The 20,656-nt window shown below is 38.5% G+C and overlaps 1 long non-coding RNA gene across 1 annotated transcript in view; it reads left to right on the top strand.

The window, feature by feature from the left end:
* Positions 1 to 16,736, top strand: part of LOC148052293 (uncharacterized) — a 173,796-nt gene extending 157,060 nt beyond the window's left edge. The window contains exon 5 of the long non-coding RNA XR_015698924.1: positions 16,721 to 16,736. This is a non-coding gene — a long non-coding RNA (uncharacterized LOC148052293). The remainder of the gene's footprint in view (positions 1 to 16,720) is intronic.
* The last annotated feature ends 3,920 nt before the right edge of the window (positions 16,737 to 20,656 follow it).

Genomic DNA, 20,656 nt, shown 5'->3' with positions numbered 1-20,656 from the left:
CATAAGGTAACCTTAGCAATGAATTACCGTAAGTTTTTCTCATCAATGAATTTCTGTAAGTTTTCCTCTATGTATTTCATGGACAAGGTCATGCCTGTAGGGGGATGAACAAGCAGAAATACTATTGAACAGCACCCACAGATTTAAATTAAAATTTAAATTAATTTAATCCATACTACCAAAATGGATTAGTCTGGATAGCATATGCACTTTTTTTTTCTTTTTTTAGCAATAGGATGAGAAGGTGAATAGGAAACAACTCTTACTTTCCTTTCAGATGCAAAAAACAAGGCATAAAATGAAACTAGCTAATGGTAGGTCCAAAACAAATGAAGTCCGCTGGTCCTTAACAAGACAGATCATTACCTGTGGAGGCCCATCTTTTTTTTGAGACAGTGTTGAGCTAACAGGATTCCTAATCTAGTATACCTGTTCTTCTCTGTGCCATATGAAACCAACTTTTAAAGAAAATTCCATTTTTAATTATAAGCCCCTTTGCAACCCAAAACCTAATGTCAAAGGCACACTTTCTTCCTATTTTTGTTTTCAAAGTATAATTATATAGGAGGTTGATCAATTCCAGTTTCTAAGTAACTGACATTTAATTTCTTTTGTGTCTTCTGCACAGGGATCAACAGAGCATTCAGCTCTGATAAAGGTACCTCTTCAGACACAGGGTGTTCTGAAATTTTGAGTTATATGAGGTATTTTAGACAGCTTGATTTTTAATAAGCACATTCTGCACAGGATGCATACTTGATTTCAAAAGGATGTATTTTTAAGAAGAAAATTAAATAGCTGTAAAGAAAGAAACTGTAGAATGCATGGAAGTAATAATAATTTAATTAATTTAATAAGTTATTTGAAGGAAGGGAAGATATTCTGTGATTTTTATATTTTAATTAAAATAACAGGAGAGACCAAGGACCAAGGTCCATCCTTCCTCTTGAGTCTTCTGCCAGCTGTTGAGTCTTGTGGGATCAGTCAAGTTAACCCTTTCCCAGATAATCAATGACAGCCTTTTGTGTGTGTGTGCATTCAGTCTTACTGAGTTATTGAAGTGGACAGCTGGGGGCAAGGATTCAGAATTTGCTTGAACTGCGGAGTTTGCAGCTCACATAAGAGGTTTTCCGTAAGTGTCCCTGAAGCTAAGGTATTTGAAAAATGTTCAAATAAGAGAGGCATCAATGCCCCCAAAATATATCTGCCTTAGTAGTACCCAAACATGTAATGATTCCTATTCAGAAAGGTACTACCTGACTCCACACAAATCTGCTGTGTCGTAGTACTGTTACTGCCAAGCATCATAAATGAACACTATGAAAAATTTGTCTTAGGTGTGCTACACAGGGCATGTAATTAAACCGTGAAGGCACAGATTTATTCATGGAAGAAAAACATGCATCAAAGGGTGCTAATTGCAAAGACACCATCTCTGGCTGAGAATGAGCCTGAGCCAAAGTTTGTTGAAGGCAGGAAATGTATTTTGATGCCTCTTGTATCAAAAACGTCACCAATGATATCATAGATGGATATCATATCACAGATGAATACTGTTCCAAAAAGCACATTAAATACATTACTGTATTAGGACCAAGTTTTGTTTTTCATTTTCCTGTTTTTCATTATAAATGAAGAATGTTACATGACAAGTTTTTATATTGCATTATCATGCCTAAGGCAGGTAGTGATGTCACTTGCACAAGTCACTACACAAGTTGGTAGGGACTCCATTCTTCACCAGTGTAATCTGACTTGTGTTCTGGAAAAAATTCATACTCACTTTCTCTGCTACATATACTTAACCTGAAAGTTTCATCTCCTTAACAGGTGGCTTCATGTCACCACTTTTGCTAAAATCTGGTAAGTTGAAGAGATACAGTTTGATGACAGTTTTATCACTGCTTATGTCAGTGAAGAATATTTTAGCTGATAAGTCTGCTTCAAACAGAACAAACCCTCTAATCTTATTTGCTAATGCAGTGTTCCACACACAATCAGTTAAACATCTGTTTTTCCAGTTGATTCATTAGCTATCGAATATATATGCATAGATGCTCTCATTTTCTCCAAAGCTTGAATCACACCCATTCAAAACCTTCAGTTTTCCATAAACAGTTAGTAGGGATAGGTGAATTTGCAACAAGTCTTGGCAATAATTCGTTGCTTTTATTCATTCATAGTATGATTTTTTTTCCCCACCAATCTTTGTTTAGTTGTTTTTCTCTTAACCAAATTTTGGGAAAATTTCAATAATGCTTAAGCTAGAAGTAAATGAAAAAAAAACCATAATTAAGCATGGCAAAAGTTACACATTCAGCAAAGAAATTATGGTAGGAAATTTTACAACAGATCACTGCAGAAACAGGGTCCTCATTAACTTGTATAGACTAATACCTGAGAGATGCCACTAAGTTTTGGTATGGTAAACTGTATTGTAGTATTTGTATCAAAACTTGAAAAACAGAGAGACTTTCTATATAATGTTGTCCAGATAGTACTGCAAATACCAATAAAGGGTTTGGAAAGCTAAATATGTTTAAAGACAATGTTGAAGAAGTATTTAGTGAGTACAGAACTGTTAGCCAATAGCTGCTGCTGAGAGGAGTACTCTTAGTCAAAAGTCAAGATCAGCTCTAACAAAAACAAGGAGCTAAAATGATCAAATACAGGAGACTGTGCATTTAATTCAATTATAGGAGATTTCATGCCCTTATTTATAGAAAGCCAGTGTAAGTTAGACATAACCAAATTTAAAAGGGATTCAGCAAATCCTAGAAATAGAGATTATTTTACAGCATGACTGCATGTTTGGAAGTTGAATATAAACCTCAGAATAACTTAGTAGTTGTACATGCAGTCCTAAAGCAATAGAAAAATTTATGCTAAAGTCCAGAGCTAAATGGGCTTTCCAAGAGTCACCTAACATTTAAAGTTCCATACTCTTGATTAAAACAACTAGACAGTTATCATCCCACAGGATTAATATCCTTGACAGGTACTTTCACATCGAAGCCAGTGCTGAAGTAGGCAAAAAAAAATTCTACTGTATACAGTTTAAATCCTTTACAAGAAGTGATCTGAAGATGCTTGTCTCTGGGACAATTTGTCTTGATTTCCTACATGAATTCCCTTGTATTTCAGGATACTTTTGTGTCTGAATTCATATGTCTTTACAGAGTTTTCATGGTTTTCATTATGGTTTAATTTTACTCCCCAGAAAAGTAAAGAGAGATCAGCATGAGCTTTTGCCTTATTGTTTAGTGACTGTGATTTTGCTTGATCTTTATGCAAAGTAAAGAAAAAAAGTAATAGATCTTAAATTTGATACCAATGATGCTGATGTAAAGTTTAAGTTACTCAGATTCAGACCTTGGCTACCACACATTTTCTGTGTGATTTCAGGCAAGACATTTAACTCTATAATTCAACTAATAGCTATAGTGCTGTCTCACTGACTTCAATGGATTTTGGATCAGAATCATATCCTTAGCTGGTCTAATTTAGAGAAGCTTCACTGGAGTAAAAAGTCTTCATCATGTGAGCATATGGCTGCTCCTGTGTTAGTAAACCTCCACTGGGGCAATGATAAAAATACATTGCTTGCTTTGAAGGGGCAGTAAAATATCATCCAGCAACATATAAATGCATTTAAAAATAAGAGACTCTATGTGCATTCACCTTTCCTTTTTCTTTTTTCTTCTTTGCATACAAATTTGAGAATGTGCCTGTGAGAAATTATACGTTAAAGTTGCTTTCTACTATTTTACAGTAAAATTCTAATTTAAAAAAATCTTTCCTAAATGAAAGTGCTGTTTTCTGACACTTCTGGTGATGTGGAAATTGTATCTGGTTTATGCTCTCTCTCATCCCTTCAGCCTTCTAGTTATACAAGAGCTAATTTGTGTGGAAATGAGAGAACTGATATTCTAGCCAGCTCATTAGGTGCAATTAAAAGAAAACCATCCCTCAGGGTCAATGAAAATCACTACCAGAGAAATAACTGTTCATGTTAGAGGGCTATCTTCCCTTAAGTATAATAATGTTGTATTGGTGTGTATTCTTCATGCACTTCTTGCGGTTCTATTAGAAACAACACACAATGAAAGAACATTCGCTTTCTTGAAAGGAATATTTGAATCTAGCCTTCTGTCCTTTCTTTTTAATGGAACCTATCTACCACAGATTGGAAACCTACATTTAGAAAGTTGATTTTCAAGTGTGACTTAAGTAGTTTTGTAATTCAAGATTTTTTTAAATTTTATTTTTAATGTAAATTTCTGTGATAGAAAGCAGAACATTAAAGAGTATAGTGCAATGGTTGGATGAAGTTAATGACTGTATATACTTATACTGAAAGATAAAATTTTGCAGGATAGTATTACAAAATAATAACATAGTGATGTTTAAAGTCATTTGTCTGAAATGATTCCTCAAAACAAAATTATGAAAGTTATGCTGAGATTAATTCTTTTGAGACCTGCAACTCTCTTGCTTGTCTTCAAGCACAGGAGTATTTTGAAGCACACAAGTGCAGAGCAAGAGCTTATGTAATTCTGGGTATGCAGATCAATCTACTCCACCCATCCCTGAAGCTCTGACGTGTGCCACAAGAGTCTATATTTTTCTCCTTTTTTTCTCAGATATTTAAAACCAGAAAAAACACATTTTCATCATTATATTCAACATAGACTTGTTTGTTATGACATGCTCTCAAGTGTTTTGTCCAGTTTCTATAAAATGGGCTGCAGCAATTTCTTCAGGGGAGACTATTTAGAATTTAGCAGATCTCAGTGTTAGTAAAACATTCCTAATGTTCATCCTAAATGTTTCATTTGTTCTGTTTCACCCAACTGCTTCTAAAATTGTCCTCTAGACCTTTCTTACTGATGTCCAGTGCTCTTTGGGGAAAAAAACACTTTCTGTCTTTTTTTTTTTTTTTAATCATACAGAGCACACTCCTAATTTAAAATTCTTCCCTCCTTCATGTTGTAATCAAGTGTTCCACAGAAGAATAACAGGTAACTTTACAGAACTGAAAATAATTGCTATGATACGTTAAATACTAAAGCATAATTACTATCTGAAAGCTATGACAAAACCTATTTGATCCATTGCTTCTTTGCAATAAAAGACTTACTCTTTCCAGAACAGCAAGATGACTTAATTTGGTGTATAATACAGACAGACATTCGTAAATGACAGATTTATTTTTTTCTTATTGATCAAAGTTGCAATTACTAGAGCAATTAACTTTTTGATCTCCATTAGGGTGCAAATGAAATCAACACAAGTTAAAAATGACACGGTGTTATTTTTCTGCAATGAAATGGACTAGCAGTAGCTGTCAAGATGTTTAGCTGTTACGCATACAGAAATCATTCTGTCCTTTAGAAATGTATGCATGACAAGTACAGAAAGTAGTAACATAATATCTTGAGAGAGAGAACTATTTCTGGTGTTCATCTATTAAAACCGAACTAATTGGTCTTCAGATTCTGAACATTTCCTTCAGGTAAATCAGTTAACAGAATTTTACACAACTTGTGTACGGTCACATTTGACCTAAGTTTGCGTTAATCAGTATCACTGTGCGAAAGCTAATTTATATGATGAATACTTTATACGGCCAAATATGTATCATACACATGTGCTACATACATTTACAATAGATTTATCTAGGTAAGTAGCTTTAAAGGAGCAGTGTAATTAAAAAGAGAATGCTTTGCCCTATGTCATACAAGGCAAAGTTATTTAAATTTAACACCTTACTTTTGCTAGTGAGCATGAGGTTTAGTTTCATTGGCTCAGGCTATCATAGATTTTCTTCTTCTAAATCTAAACCTGGGGTATCCTAGAAACACTCAAATTAAAAAATGAGAAAAAACCCTCTATGCTCAGGATAAATATGAATTATGCTCACTCCTATTTCGTTGATATTGAAAATGGAAATTATGTTTTTCAATTCATTGAATATATAGCCCTCCAGGGTAATATAGCAATATAGTCCACTGTAGGATCTTGTAGGCTCCTGAATCTTCTCATTGTGGCAGCAAATAAAGTTGTACAAAAACTTATCCTAATTCTTTGCTTAAATCGAGACACATTTCCATATTCCTGGTCTTATGGGAAGGCATTTCTAGGTTATTCTTGCTCTTCTCATTAAAAATTTCTTCTAATTTTAGGTTACCATTTAACCACTGATAATTTATATTCATTTGTTCTTGTGCCAGCAATGTCCATTAGCGTAAGTATCTTAAATAGCTCTAAATCAGTGATTTTCAGAATGAGGAAGAAATGTCAGCAGAATGCCTCATTCTGCTTTCTTACATTGTAATTGATAGATAGATAGAGCAATAATATTAACCACCTTTCCTCTTGACATGATATCCAACAGGACTGTCCGTTATTGTTAACCTATGCATAAAAACATTAAAACTTCAGCTAATACGATGTAAAAAAATTAAAAGCTAAATATACAAATTCTTTTTGAAGATCTAGGAAAGAAGTTTTTGAGCCAAACATCTTATATTACCTCCCAGCACCTCGGGAAATTTCCTAGTTAAAATCCCTGAAAATACAAATTTCTGTCTGATTATCACATATAACTTATTTGGAAATATAATGTTGACAACATCTCTGAAACATCGATCACTGTTTGTATATCTTATCTATAACTCCAGTGAATCTCATAGTGAAATTAACAAAAGTTTAGCACTTCATTATAAGGTTATATACAAGTTCAAGATAGGAAATGAGGACTGCAATATTCAAATACCACTATAGAATATATTTAGATATCCAAAATAATTATTGAGACTGGAATGTGGTATTGCATACTGGATCACTGAACTGATTTAGCTTTTAAAGTGTTTCTCTAAAATTCTGGATTTTTGTTTATTTTTAACCAAGTTCAGTTCACATCACAGCTACAAAAACAATATTTTCGCCCAATATGAGATCTGTCAGGAGCAAGAATAGGTGACTGAGACAAATGAGGGGGGAACTGGAATTCATTAAATTGATTTTTTTTTTTTTCTCTGAAGTCAAATTATTACTGTACTAGAATGTAAGTTGGAGGCTTTATAGCTTTGAGAGCTCAGACTGCACCACATTAAGAGACCTTGTAGTCTTAAATAGACAAGAATGAGAAAGAGGGAAAAAGATGGGTAAACAGCAGCTATAAAAGTGAAAGCAATTCAGCCACAATCATTCAATAAATTAGTGGCAAAATGGGGGATACAGATCTCACAACCACTAATGAGCCATTCATTAAACCAAACTGTGTTTCAATTTATTTGTTTCAAATAAAACTCAAACCTGAGCTATTTGTTGCTGTCAAACATTGACAGTATGCTGCCTGTGTTCATTTCCAACATTATTTTGGTTGAATTGCCTTAGTTTTATCTGTAAGTAGTTTGTGAAATGAATACCATGCTTCCTAAATAGAGATACTCAGAGAAACTAAAATACGCATTCCTTGAGCTGCTGCTGCTGGTAGACAAAGGTATGTGGGGGGAGAATTAAATAACGTATAATGTCTTTGAATTGAAATGACTCCATAATTGCTTAAATTGTTCCTGATACAGTTACATGTATGAAAGAAATCACTGGAAGCCTAAATACTGGAAAATGGTTTCAATATAAGAAAACAAACTTTAAAAAAAAAAAAAATATATATAAGTAACTAGAATACTAAACTGTAAAATTCCTTACTATATACCTGGTAAACTACTTTGCTATCTATGTAACTGTTCCTGTACTGCTAAGCTTTGTATATTATAGTAAAGCAAAAATGACAAACAAATAGTAGAATAATAGCAGTAAGAAGATTATGTATTTATATGGTATTCTGCATATTTTCTTTCTGTAGTACTTTGTGTGTGCCTATCTACTATTATGTACTATAAGGATTAGCATTATTAACATTTTATCAAGTCTTCAGTTCTCAAGAGATTAATGAACCAGTATCTAGGCAAAATGCTGAAACAATCCAAGGAAAATTCATCTGGAAAGTAATGCTATTTAGATAGCATATTTCTTCAACAAACAGTGTTTTGATTTGGTACAGTATATGTTATTGCTAGTTAAAGAAATTTATTGTTCTCATGTAGTGATAGGTCAAGGGGAGAACAGGTTTATTAATTGAGGCATAAAAGATTAAAGCAAGAAAAAAAAATTATAACATTTTTGTTATCTTTGTGACCTCCAAGTGACTATGTTTCAGTAGTAACTGCTTTTTCCTTTCATAATCTGAAATAGTTTCACAAAGATAAATCATATTAATCTTTGTATAACCATTCCACGCATCCACTTTCAAAACCAGTGAAGATGCTTTGATCCATATCACATTCATCCTTAACTAATGTTTTTGTATAACATTGAATAATACAAAATCTTTGGTGATGTGGAGGGACTGTAGCCATGGATGAAGCACAGAGCTAAGGCTTTTAAGTCTATTGCCAGTGTTTCATGTAAGCCTGGCATTTGTCTATCTGTGGAATAATTTTATCTTGGATATATGCAGTTACAGGGCAAATAATGGTCTATAAATAAATGATTTTCCAGACAGTTTCAACATGAAAAAGGTAGAAGACTTAGTGACTTGAGAGAGGAGCTGTTTGTGCATGCTCACAGTTTTCAACAATGTGGTTTTTGACAAGAAGCTAAAATGGTTGTCCTAAAGATATTCACTAAATACTAATAGATAACTTAGAAGAACTCTGTTTTGATCTGATTCTGTGAAAATATGGATACTTGAGAAGAAACTCTTTGAAAAGGGAGAAAGGTTGTGGTTTTTTATTTCTCATCTGATAGTATCACTTGTGGCTTGTTGAAACAGACTCTGCTTCGCAACAAATATTTGGTAAATCTGATTTTTTCCCCACATTGACCTAAAAAAAGTCTATCATTTTTATTCTGATTGGCCATTTCTACTCAGTATGAAGTAGGTGATCACTTGAATTTTAAATCAGTTCACAAGAAGTGAATCTGTTTTTACTATCTATCTCATAAGAATAACATTCTGAAGTTTTAATCTTTTCTTCTGTTCATTATGGATAACATAATTAGAAACAAGTAGTTAGTTATTATTTATAATTACAGTAAATATTATTTTTGTACCAGAGATTCACTGTGTAGGACATAATTTTATTTTGTTTGTTTCTTGCCCTTACTTTGGCTATATTCTTTGTCCTATTATCAAAACAGTTCAATTGTAAGTGGAGAAGAGTCCCAGGAATTGCAAAGTCTCTTGGAAGAGAACTTGCTGTTCTTTAATATAGCAGTGCTTGACCTTTCTATACATAGCGCAAGTTGGGGAGTAAAGCGGTAGCAAGAACCACAAATTATTGACCTTTCTCCTTTTTTTTTTTTTTTCCTTTCTTTTTATTAATGCATTGACCTCCAGAAAGAGAAATGTTCTGTTAGTGCTGTATTGAAGGTAAACGACTTAAAAACTGCGACTTTCTAGTTTGAGTCACTATTTTGTTTTTGTTTTTAATTCGTCCTTGCCAAGAAAGATAGCGAATAGGTGGTTATGTCAATGGAAAACACTACAATATCTTTTGTTCCTCAGTTCCTGTGCCAGGATCAGTGATTGCTGGTACTATCAAGAAGCCTATGAAAATATTTGCCCTGGAAAGAGGTTAAAAGTGAGAAAATATTAATGTGAACTTTAGGCAGTGAAGAAGCTACAGAGAAATCAAAAGTTAACCTTAACAGAACTGGAGCATTGTCTTATGAATTATTCTGTTTCTGTAGCTCACTTCCCCAAACCTTAACCTAATAACATGCCTTACTTCTCTTTCCCCCTGCCCCCAATTTTACTTCCATTATAGAACACGGATGCATGCTCTAATAAACAGACAGAAAATTCATACATAGATATATTTCCTTTCTTATATAGCCTGACTCTCATGTAATGCTTTTTATTACTCGGGTTTTTTGGGGTTTGTTTTTTTTTTTTACTCTACCCACTTTTTGTTCCATACCACTATGCTCCCTTCTAGATGCCTACAGGCTGGATGAAATTTATTACACAATAAAGTATTTTGTGTTTATTAAAAGCATTTCAACTAATACACAATTAATTGAAATTCTCAAGGTTATGAGCAGTTGGGCAAAAAGTCTTTATGCTACTTATTGGGCTAGGAGTAGGAACTGCCCCTGAGATTTTACAATATGATTTCATGGAAGATTAGGAAATGTCTCTCTCTCAGGGTAGCCATGGTATCTGAATGAATTCATCGTATCTTCTATAAATTTAATGCAGGTATATCAGTCTTTCTGTTATTATTATCACTTTACAAATGTAGTTGGTGATGTATTTAATACAATATCCAATTTAATTATCCTAACAATACAGTAGAAAAATAGGAAAGTTATATTGTCTTTATTTTGCCAAAAGGAAAACAAAATGCAGAAAGTGTATGTCTTATCCCACACAAAATAATTATGATCTCAGTTAGTAAGTCTGTGATGTCATCCTGAATACCACAATAATAATTTACTCACTGCATTATCTATCATCTTGAAAGAGAAAGAAAAAAAAAAAAAAACAACTGAATTTGCTTTGTTTTTGCTTTAAATTAAATAATAGCAGTTTTCCATTAGGAAAAAAAGTATCTTTCCATTGACCATGAATGAGCTTTGGATGAGACTTTAAAAGATGATTCTTATTTTCTAATACCGCATGGAAAATGAAGTGGCTACTGCTGTTTTCATGCAGCATTAATACAGGTTTACTTTAGCTTCTAGTGAAAGTGGTTCATAGATAAGTACAAAAAAAATTGTTAACATGCAGTACTATTAAAGATAGCATGTTTGCCTTCTAAATGCTAATATAAATTCCTTGAGAAAAGGCAGAACTTCAGCAACAGTGATAGTATCTCTTGTAAGTTCAGAGATAAAATAGATAATGTACTGCAGTCTAGGCAGAATTTGATTTTATACCAGATAAGCTATTTTGCACAAAGTTGAGCTAGCCATTTGTCCTAGTTTGAAATTATTTGCTTCACTTTGAATGCCTATCAGTAACTGATAATCACTTTCAACAATGAATTTTTCACACAGCATTTTTTCCACCAAATAAATCCAAAGCCTTATTAATTTGTACTCATTATAGTACACTTTTCTGCTAATGTCAGAAAGTTAGTTAAGCATTTGAAGTTATACCAGCATTGTGGTATATGAAAAGTTGTTCAAAAGGTGTACTCTAACAGACTATCATTCCGTCTTTAACTGAAACTCTACAGAAGATACTTTTTTCACTAGTATCCTGACACACAACCAACTTTTTATGCAAACGTTCCCAAGTTGCATCATCATCTGCTCTTAGAACCAGATTATTTTAAAGGGTGTTACATGGAACAAAGAAACATCTGAAAATCACCAGCTACCAGCAGAACAAAAGCGATTACTAAATTGGCACAGGCTATGTTGGACAATAAATAGATCACTTTTATTGCAGCAATGTGGGCTTCATTTTCACTTGCACTCATACTCACCTTGACTTACTAGACATCTCAAGAAACAAGATACATAAATCTTTATTTTACTCCATTTAATGAGGCTTTCATTTCTTACAGAGGATAGCCTGAGATAGATTCTTTGCTGTGTATACACCCTATGTGTTCACATTCACATCTAATCTAGAATAACTGTGATATTCATTTGCTTGACCTTCTACAGGCCATTTAAATCGGTAGATTTACTGTGTATCAGAGATTGCACAATCAAGAGCAGTGCCTGGAGTGGGGGGGGAGGGGGCAGTGGCGGCGGATTTCAGTAAGAACCAATAAGGACAAGTCAGCTCACAGGACGAAGCCTTAGAAGGTGGCTTCATTCAATCTGAGCATTGCCTAATTAAGTAAAGCAAAACTGAAGGGCAAAAAATTGAGGACTACGTTAATGAAGCAATTGTTTATCTCAAGCACTCATGCTATGAAAAACTAATTCCTGGAGAGATGTCTTAGTGGATAATTCTGTAACAACTGTAATTTTATCCTTCATATAGCTAGTCTAAATATAACAGAGACTAATAATGACTAAATGGCCATCAATAACTCCTGTTAAATGAATTGGGCAAGAATGAAAAGTCCTGTGAAAACAGAGTTCTCCCCCTCCATGTTCTTCAGACAGAGGAGTTCTGTTCCTCAGGACTGCCAATCTACCATTTTGAGAGTAACATCTTCATTGCTGTTTCAAAACTTAATACGAAAATAGAGAGTTCTATCTCTTCCCTCTTGTAGGTTGTATTTATCGCAAAATTAGATGGCATGGTTTCTACAGTACGTACCAAGTAATTCGATAATAACAGTAACTCACGTTTCCCACAGTGAAATGTATGGATGGCACAAGCATTCTCTTCTAACAGAGTAAATTCTCAGAGTAAAAGCAGTAATAGTCAAACATGCTGAGAAGGAATATGAAAGAGATCATTCGTATTTATTGTTCTTCATGTGAAATCAAAGCAAACACAGCAAAAGTGGTCAACTTAGTGTCAGTGTCATGTAATTGGGAAATGCTTGGTGAATGAAGAAAGATACAAACATATTTATTCCCCATTATACTCTAATCAAACTGTTGTGATGGTGAGCTCTGCATGTATGGAAGAGGATAAATACATTAAAAATGTGTTTTATCCTAGGCCTTTTCCATGTGGCATTATTGATATTTTATCAGTAAATAGCCCTTACATTTTAATACCAGTCTGGGTCCCATAGCAGCATTCTTTTACCTTTATTTCCACAATATTTTTTCTACAAAGATATTACTATTAAGACACATTTCATTAGCATGAAGCTACATAGATTTTTCAGTTTTGGAATAATATGTGTGCTGCTTGAGTTTAGTGGGTTTTTTAACAGTTTGTTACTGTGATATGCCTTGTATCCAATGGAAACAGAACAACTGTTATGCTCCAGCTCAAAATGCTAGAGGCTAACATATACTACTTTGTTGTTTCTAACACTGTTTATGGATTCATTATATAGCTCTCAAGGTAGCCACCAGTTCTTAGGAAGCAGGAGTGAACATGTTAAGAGTATGGGCATCAAACTCACAATTGGAGAACGGAAAATGTTGTGAACTCCCTTGCTACTGCAGAGGTCATTGCTAGTCTTCCCTGCATTTCTTTATACTCTAGCAGATGTGTAAGAACACAGGAAAATTACCCTCAGACTGAACAGGAGGCTTATACTAGGTGTAAACCCAGGCTGGTAATATCATTTTCAGTAAACAGTTGGCCAGGGTGAAAATACTTACATTATGCCACTGGCTAATTGAGCTACGGTGGTGGCTGCCCTTTACACTCTTGTGTCTCGAAGTCAGTGATTCTTCAAGGGCTCACAAATACCATCAGGAAAAGGGAGTGAAGACACATGGAGTAAGATTATCTACAGAAAATAAATTAATAAAGTTCTTAGGGCTCGAATGTGTACTTTGCATGGACAAGAATAACATGGATTTTTTTTTTGTTTATTTATATGTTCATACAGTATTTAGTACTGGGACTAACAAGAATTGATGAATTTTGTCACGCTCTTCACAGCCTAAGTTATGGGAGGTGACATGACTGAGAGTTATACTTGTTTTATGTGGCATACAGGCTTTATGAAGAATAGCATAATATATTTTCCTCACATCTCTATAATACGATTGTAATCAAATACTAGTTATGAATGTATTCCCTGTGAGGAAAATTTGTATAGAGTCCATGAGGGGAGGATTATTGATTATTGCTAGAGCTGAAAGAGAGTAGCAAGTATGTTAAATAAATCAGGAATCCATTATAGCAGTGCATTACTGCCACAAACAGTTGCTTTAATTTTATTTTTTTCTGAATAGTATGATTCTTGCCATCAAGATATTTGTCTTATTGCTTATGCAGCGCTTCCCACTTCTTCACCCTTAGGAACAGGCGCAGAGTCCCCAGGGAAGTATGTCATCTGCTGACCAGGGACAAGGCTGAGAGCAGAGGTCTAGAACTCTGAGCACGCTTTCTAGGAGTGGGACATGGTCGTGCCAGAAGCAATGATAGGAAGGAATTTCTTCCATCCTCACACAGTCTTCCTTCTGTCCTGCTCACTAAAGCAGCCAAAATCAAGGCACAGAGCATATCTCTCGCCCTGTTTTACAAAGCTGTTCACATTGCTCTATCCTTCAAAGGGCTCCCCTTGTCCCTCCACAGGGAGGGGAGGGTGTTGGGCCCATGGCATCCACCCACATTACAAGGCTGCCGTGCTGGCTTGCCTGCCAACAGGGCATGAAGGCCCTAAGGCAGGGAGCCAAACCCCGACAAGAGGGTCAGCTCTGGGGTCTGAGGCTCCATGCATCCTACAAAGCTGAGTCTTGTGACGCAAACCCTCACAGGCAAGGGCAGGCTGTGAAGCCAGCTAACAAGAGGGCACTGATGCCCCACAGATCTGAACCCTTCTTACGGGGAAATCAAGGTACTGTTTGCACAAAAAAGGGCTGCCCCACTGTACCACAAGCATTGTGAAATACCCACTCCACATAAGCACTCACACTCTGTACTGCACTGCACAGCAGCAGGGCATGAAGCCCACAGGATGTGTCCCGCCCCAGAGACCTCAGTAATATGAACAATTCCCATGTGACTCCCACCCTCCTTACACGGCCATCACTCTCACCAGCCAGCTGAGGGAGCACAAAGACCAGAGGCAGAGAGAGCAGAGCCCCCTGCCCTGTCACAAAGATAACACAGCCAACTTCCTCCCAGCCACTCCAAAATGCCCTGGGACCAGGATCCCTTTGCTCAGCCACTGCTTATAATGACCCAGCCTCCACTGGGGGAAGCTGCTCAGCTGCCTTGATAAGAGCTGCAGCTGCAGAATTGAAGTTGGTGTTGAGGCTGGCACTCTGGGTGTGTTCAGCTGGGCAGGAAAAGCAGTGGTGGAAGAGGCTTCAGCCCTGCTTATGGGGGGCTTGCTGGGGACATAGCTTGCAGGGCATAGGCCAGTCCCTAAATTACAGGGCAGCCCTGGTCCCAAAGGGCAGAGAAGGCTCCTTTGACCAGATTTAAGGGGTGCTCACACCAAGCAGGCTGCCAGCCGGGCAGGAAGCTGCAGAGACCTGGACCCTCCTTATGGGCAGGTCAGTGTCTGGGTGGAGGGGTCAATGAGCTCTACCTTCCCCCAGAGCAACAGAAATGACTCAACAGCCAGGCAGCGGAGCACACTGGCAAAAGGCCACCCAAAGAGCTGGGGAGCTAGCCCTGGCTACAGAGATAGCACCACCTGCTCCCCAGACCTCTGCCCCATGCCTTGGGGCAGGAGTTGCCTACCTGCTTACAGGGGGCTGCTCCAAGAAGCTCCAGCTGAGCATAGAGGACACACAGCACCCTGCTGACAGGGGCGTCACCCTGGCTGCTCAGTGCTAGTACCAACCTCCCCACAGTGGGAGGCTCCAGCAGCCCACACCCACAGGACGGGCTGGCCATCCTGGCTGCAGCGCTATGTGTCTTAAGGAGCCCAGGCAGAAACCTTGACCCCACTGGCGGAGGAGTGGTCATACCAAGACAGAAAGCAGTACAAAATCCTGGACTGCCCCTGCATGCAGCAGCAGTTCCTGCACCTGCCCCTTACTTACGGGCGCAGGGGTCATTGCTGGCTAAAGCAGCAGGCTGCAGCACGGCAGCCCCTGAGCCCTGCTTACAGGGCACTTACTGAGCTCCACATAGGCAGAGACTGTGAAGCCCTGATTACACGGAGGTCCCATTGCCCAGACCATTATGCCTAGGTCTGTCCCACAGAAAGAAGGGGCAAGCCTGAACTCTCCCTCTGCTCAGGCTGTGAGGTAGGACCTATCTGCTAACACATAGGGTTCTTCTCCCGGTGTTGGGAACCCTCATTTTTCTATACTGCAGTGATTTTGAAACTCAGTCAAAAGAAGCTCACATATGCAGCCAGGCACATGCGCACACACAGGCAGCTACAAGCACATACATCTAAAAGGCCTTCCCAGCAGAGGAAGAGAAGCCAGGGCAGCCAGCGTCAAGGCACCAATGCTCTCACCCACGAGCAGGAGGATGAGGTCAGACCTGCACTGAAGCAGCATGGAGGATAAGCCACTCATGATGACCACGGAGAGCTCCACAGGTTGCATGCTGGCCAATGCTGTGAAACACCCCACTTACAGGGTGCTCACCCTGACCACATGGCCAGCAGGCAGGAAGCCATGGGTGTAAGTGCTCTACCCTGCTCACAGGGCAGGCAATGGGTTCCAGAGAGCTCAATGTCCCCCTCCAGTGAGGACACAGTGACATTCACCCTCCTTACAGGGTTGTCACTCTCCCCAGGCAGCACCAGGAGCAACAAAGCAAAGGGCCAAAAACAGGCCAAGGCCCCAGCCCTGATTACAGGGTGAATCACCCGGCTCAAAGGCAGGCAGGCCATCAATGGGGCCAGCCATGCTCTTACATGATCTGTGCCCTGATTATGGGCTGGTCCCTGTGCCCCGAATGCCATTCTCCTTTCTCCTTCTTTTTGCTCTGCTTTCTTACAAATTTTCTTTCTGTCTCAGCCCCATATTTTTTCTTGTGCTGTAAGGATACTAAATAATAAAAATTTTAGGTTGGGAGCTTAAGGCTTACTTTCTCAATTTTTAAGGAATTACTGCTTTTGTAAGTATAATTCAAAATTCTTGTCCCCAGCTGATCTGAAAAGTCTGATGAGATTCTTTTCTTTCCTTGATGCAGCATTATTTTTTCCTACGCCGTTTCAAACAATGAGGTATGGCCCTTGATTCAGCTCTAATATATTTTACCTAGCACCTAGAGTTAGAACTGCCAGTGGTAGTCAAGAAAGCTGCTTTGGCATTTTCTACTGAAATCTTCATCCTGTTTCCTGCTTTGTACACTTGCTAGGTTAGACCTGTCACTTCACACTCTAACTTATGTTTTTCTTTCCCCTTTCCAGCAAAGATTTTCCTCAGCTTTTTGCTCTTACTCATACTGTTCTTACTTCAAGGGCTACCTGTTCCATGCTACCCCTTCACCCAGAGGATTCATTAGGTTTCTCATATAATTCTTCAGATCTTTTTACCCAGTGAATCAGCTGGTATACTCTTTATATCAATTATGTAGTAGCTGTCACCCAAATGCTTTTGCAGTCCTCATATAACTCAGTATTTCCTGCCTAAACACAGTAGTACCACTTCAGTTCCTCCTGCTCATTCCTCTCTGCTTGCTGCACAGAGGTACCTGAGGGATTCCCGCTCAAACTCCTCTGCTCTCCCTGCTGAGGAAACTCAGGGCTTCCTGCCCAAACCCTTCAGATCTCCTCACTGACATACCTCAGGGCTTCACCCAAACTCTTCTGCTGTCCTTGCTGAGGTAAACCATAGCTTCCTGCCCAAAGCTTTCTGCTGTCCTTCCTGAGGTACCTCAGGGCTTCTTTCTCAAACTCCTCTGCTATCCCTGCTGAGATACCTCAGCTCTTCCCAACAAAACACTGGAACTGCTTTCATCAAATCACCATTTCACCTTGGTGCTGTACCCACTCAGACATCACAGTGTTTCCTACCTAGACACAGGAATTGTCCTTGCAAAAGTACCTCTGCTCTCCTTGCTGAGGTTCCTCAGGACTTCCCAAACAACCCCTTCTGCTGTCCCTGTTGAGGTACCTCAGTGCTCCCACCTCAAACCCCTCTGCTCACCTTGCTGAGGTACTTCAGGACTTCCTGCTCAAACTGCTCTGCTCTCCTTGCTGAAGTAGTTTCCTACAAAAACACAGAGGAATTGTCCCTGCAAAAGTATCTTGGCTTCCCACTCAAACCCTTCTGCTGTCCTTCCTGAGGTACCTCAGGGCTTCCCGCTCAAAATAATCTGCACTCCTCCACACTTGCTGAAACTGGCTAAGTCCATATGCTATACAAAAATCTTATTTAGTTTCCTAGTTTCTTGCCAATTTATTCAACTTTTTCATCAAGACGAGCATTAGGCTTCTACTTTGATTTTCAGGCATGCATGCAAAGGTATTCACTTGATTATTTAAGCATGGGAGATTTCTCCAGACTCAAGACCCTGGCAAGATAATTACTAAACAGTAATTCACTCCAACACAAGCAAACATAAATGAGTGTAGAGCCTTACAATATTATCAGCACAACTGCAATTATATAATTATTTGCTGACCAACAGAAAAAATCTGAGGTTCCAGGGATTATTCTCTCCTTGGTGTGACTTAAGTTAGGATTGTTGGGTGTTATTTAGCCAGTTTTCAACTTTCAGTAATCTGACTCAGCTTTCCTAAAAGTATGATCTCCACTTGCCTGACAGCGTATGCTCTCTGGCACATTCGGCCATTTTAAAAGACCTAAGCAGAAATATACACCTTGTTTTCACAAATTCAAAATATTTTTATTTGTGAACATGGAAAGCAAAGCCCTTGTTCAGAACCAAAGAACCCATAAATGTTATCTTGTTTGCAGATTGGACAAGAGGATGTGGGGCGAAAGCAGGAAAGGGAGTGAGCAAGGCAGTGGTCTCCCTCATGTCATCTCAAATATTTTGGAGATCATCCTGAATAGGCAAGAGAAACAATCAAGCCCAGGGGTAGTGATAAAAATGGAGGAAATAAGAAGTGTTAAAGGGAGTTTAAACATGTAGTTTGAGAACTGGCTGAAATTCATTCTACTGAACAGTATTTAACTGCTTCTGGAATACTCCTCCACTGGACTGCTTCTAAGCAGAGCTGGCCTGTAACAGAGAGCAATGACAGAATGTGCTTTGAACATTATAAACAACCATAACACATTGTGAGGATACCATCTATGTAGTGGAGCCAAACTTGACTTCAACTATTAAAATAATGAGATGTTACTAGCACTTTAAGATATGGATGAAATCCAATCATCAGAGTACTTGCAACACTTCAGTTATTCATCAGACATTTGAGTGCTGTAGTCCACTGTGCTAAATGGTGTCACCTGAAATGCGTTTGCAAGCAGCAGCTTGTCCCAGTGGCAGGGTCAGGATCACACTGCTGTGTGGATTGCTATGTTGATGCTTGTGTCAGGTGAACTAATTATGGCTCACAGGAACTCAGAGAACTCAAGATAAAACAATAACAAAAGAAGTCAAACTGAGCCACATAAAGTATAGTGTAACTGCTATTGTATTCTTTGTTCTCTGTTCTGTGTAAAATACACCACCTTCCCAGAGGTGTCAAAACATCTAGCAGTCTTATTCTGTCATTTGAAACCTTGATTCTTTGAAAAATAACCCTTAATCCTTTGAGAAAGGGACCTCTGTCTTACCTTTCTGCATATTCCATCGTTTGGTCCCTTCAATTTGAAGAGAGTAACAGCCTATATCTAAGCCATTCCTTCTGTGACTGGAGAAGTTTTGCCTGTTGAACTGTAGTCATTCTTGACTAGCTGTCAGCTGCCTTAGAGGGAGACACTTCCAGCCTCTGGAGGAAGATCTGTATTATCAGCCTCCTTGCACCAGACCGCACTGGTACATCCAGTGTACCTCTAACACTTTCTGCTTTCCTTCTCTCTTGGCAGCTTCAAGTCAGTCATGATGGCTTCCCTGACTCTCCTGTGTTCATGCTTGTCTCTGTCCAAATTTTTGAAGTTTTATTGCTTCATCAATATTACTTAGCAAGCAATTTTGCCCATACTTTTTAACCTATATTTTTGTAGATGACCGGACCAGTTCCCCCAGAGGTGCCTTGAGTATGAAGAGCTGGGCCAAGGCTCACGGCATCGCCTTTAGGAACCTGCACAGCAACGAGCAAAAGCTGTGCAGCGCGCACATACTGACTCAAAGAGAAGGGCAACTTTCTGAGCACAAGTGGTTCAGTTTAAGCAATCAGGGATCCTTCTAAATTCAGGATTGCCCACCTGCCCACGAGTAATTATGGTGACAGGTGAGTGACCGTTGGACATGGGAGCTGCAGTGCCACACGCGGGCTGGCGCGTGGCGCTGCCGTAGCTCGGCGGGTGTGGTGCGCGAGAAGGTTGGCAGCTGGGGGGAGGTGCGCCGGCAGGCAGGAAGGGGCTGAGGGTCTCGTACCCCCGCTCGCTGTGAAAATCTTTAGGCACACCCAAAAGGGGGTGCTTTCGGAAATACTGCGTTTAACTTACAAAAAGAGGGTTTGTTTTGTATTTTCTGTGTGGTTTTGTGTTGTGGTGGTGGGCGTTTGTTTGTTTGTTTTAATTTAACTGTAAAATGTGGGTTGCTTTAAGTTCAGTAGTCTTCCGTTCAGGTTAATGCAGTGTTACAGAAGGAGCAGGGTCAAATAATGAATGACTTACCAATATCATGATCAAACTTTTACTATGTGTGTAGAAAAAGTAATACTTTACTCACATGTTTGAAGCTGCCTAAAAATGTTGTCTTTGCCATTGCGTTATAGGTGGTTTTCAGAAGAGCAGTGCTGCCTGTGACTCAACACATGCTTGTGGAGAAGCTGGAACAGTCACAGCTCATGGGCAGGTGGGAACTGCAGGAACTGCATGTGCTGAGCTCACTTTCAGGTCAGGTTTGCATGGAAGTGGGGGCTTTCTAAAATACTGGAAATGTTAGGGTCAACTTAGAGTGCCTTTCACTGTGATAGACTTTGTTAGCGGTGTTCGGCGACTTAACTGATGAGGATAGTAAGTACGCAAGTTTTTAAATAATTTG

The sequence above is a fragment of the Nipponia nippon genome, unplaced genomic scaffold (genome assembly GCF_047370975.1).
Source record: "Nipponia nippon isolate SJK-2023a ecotype South Korea unplaced genomic scaffold, ASM4737097v1 scaffold_5, whole genome shotgun sequence".
In the NCBI taxonomy this organism is placed as follows: Eukaryota; Metazoa; Chordata; class Aves; order Pelecaniformes; family Threskiornithidae; genus Nipponia; species Nipponia nippon.
The sequence above is the reverse complement of the archived record's forward strand: the minus strand, read 5'-3'. Positions and strand labels throughout refer to the sequence as shown.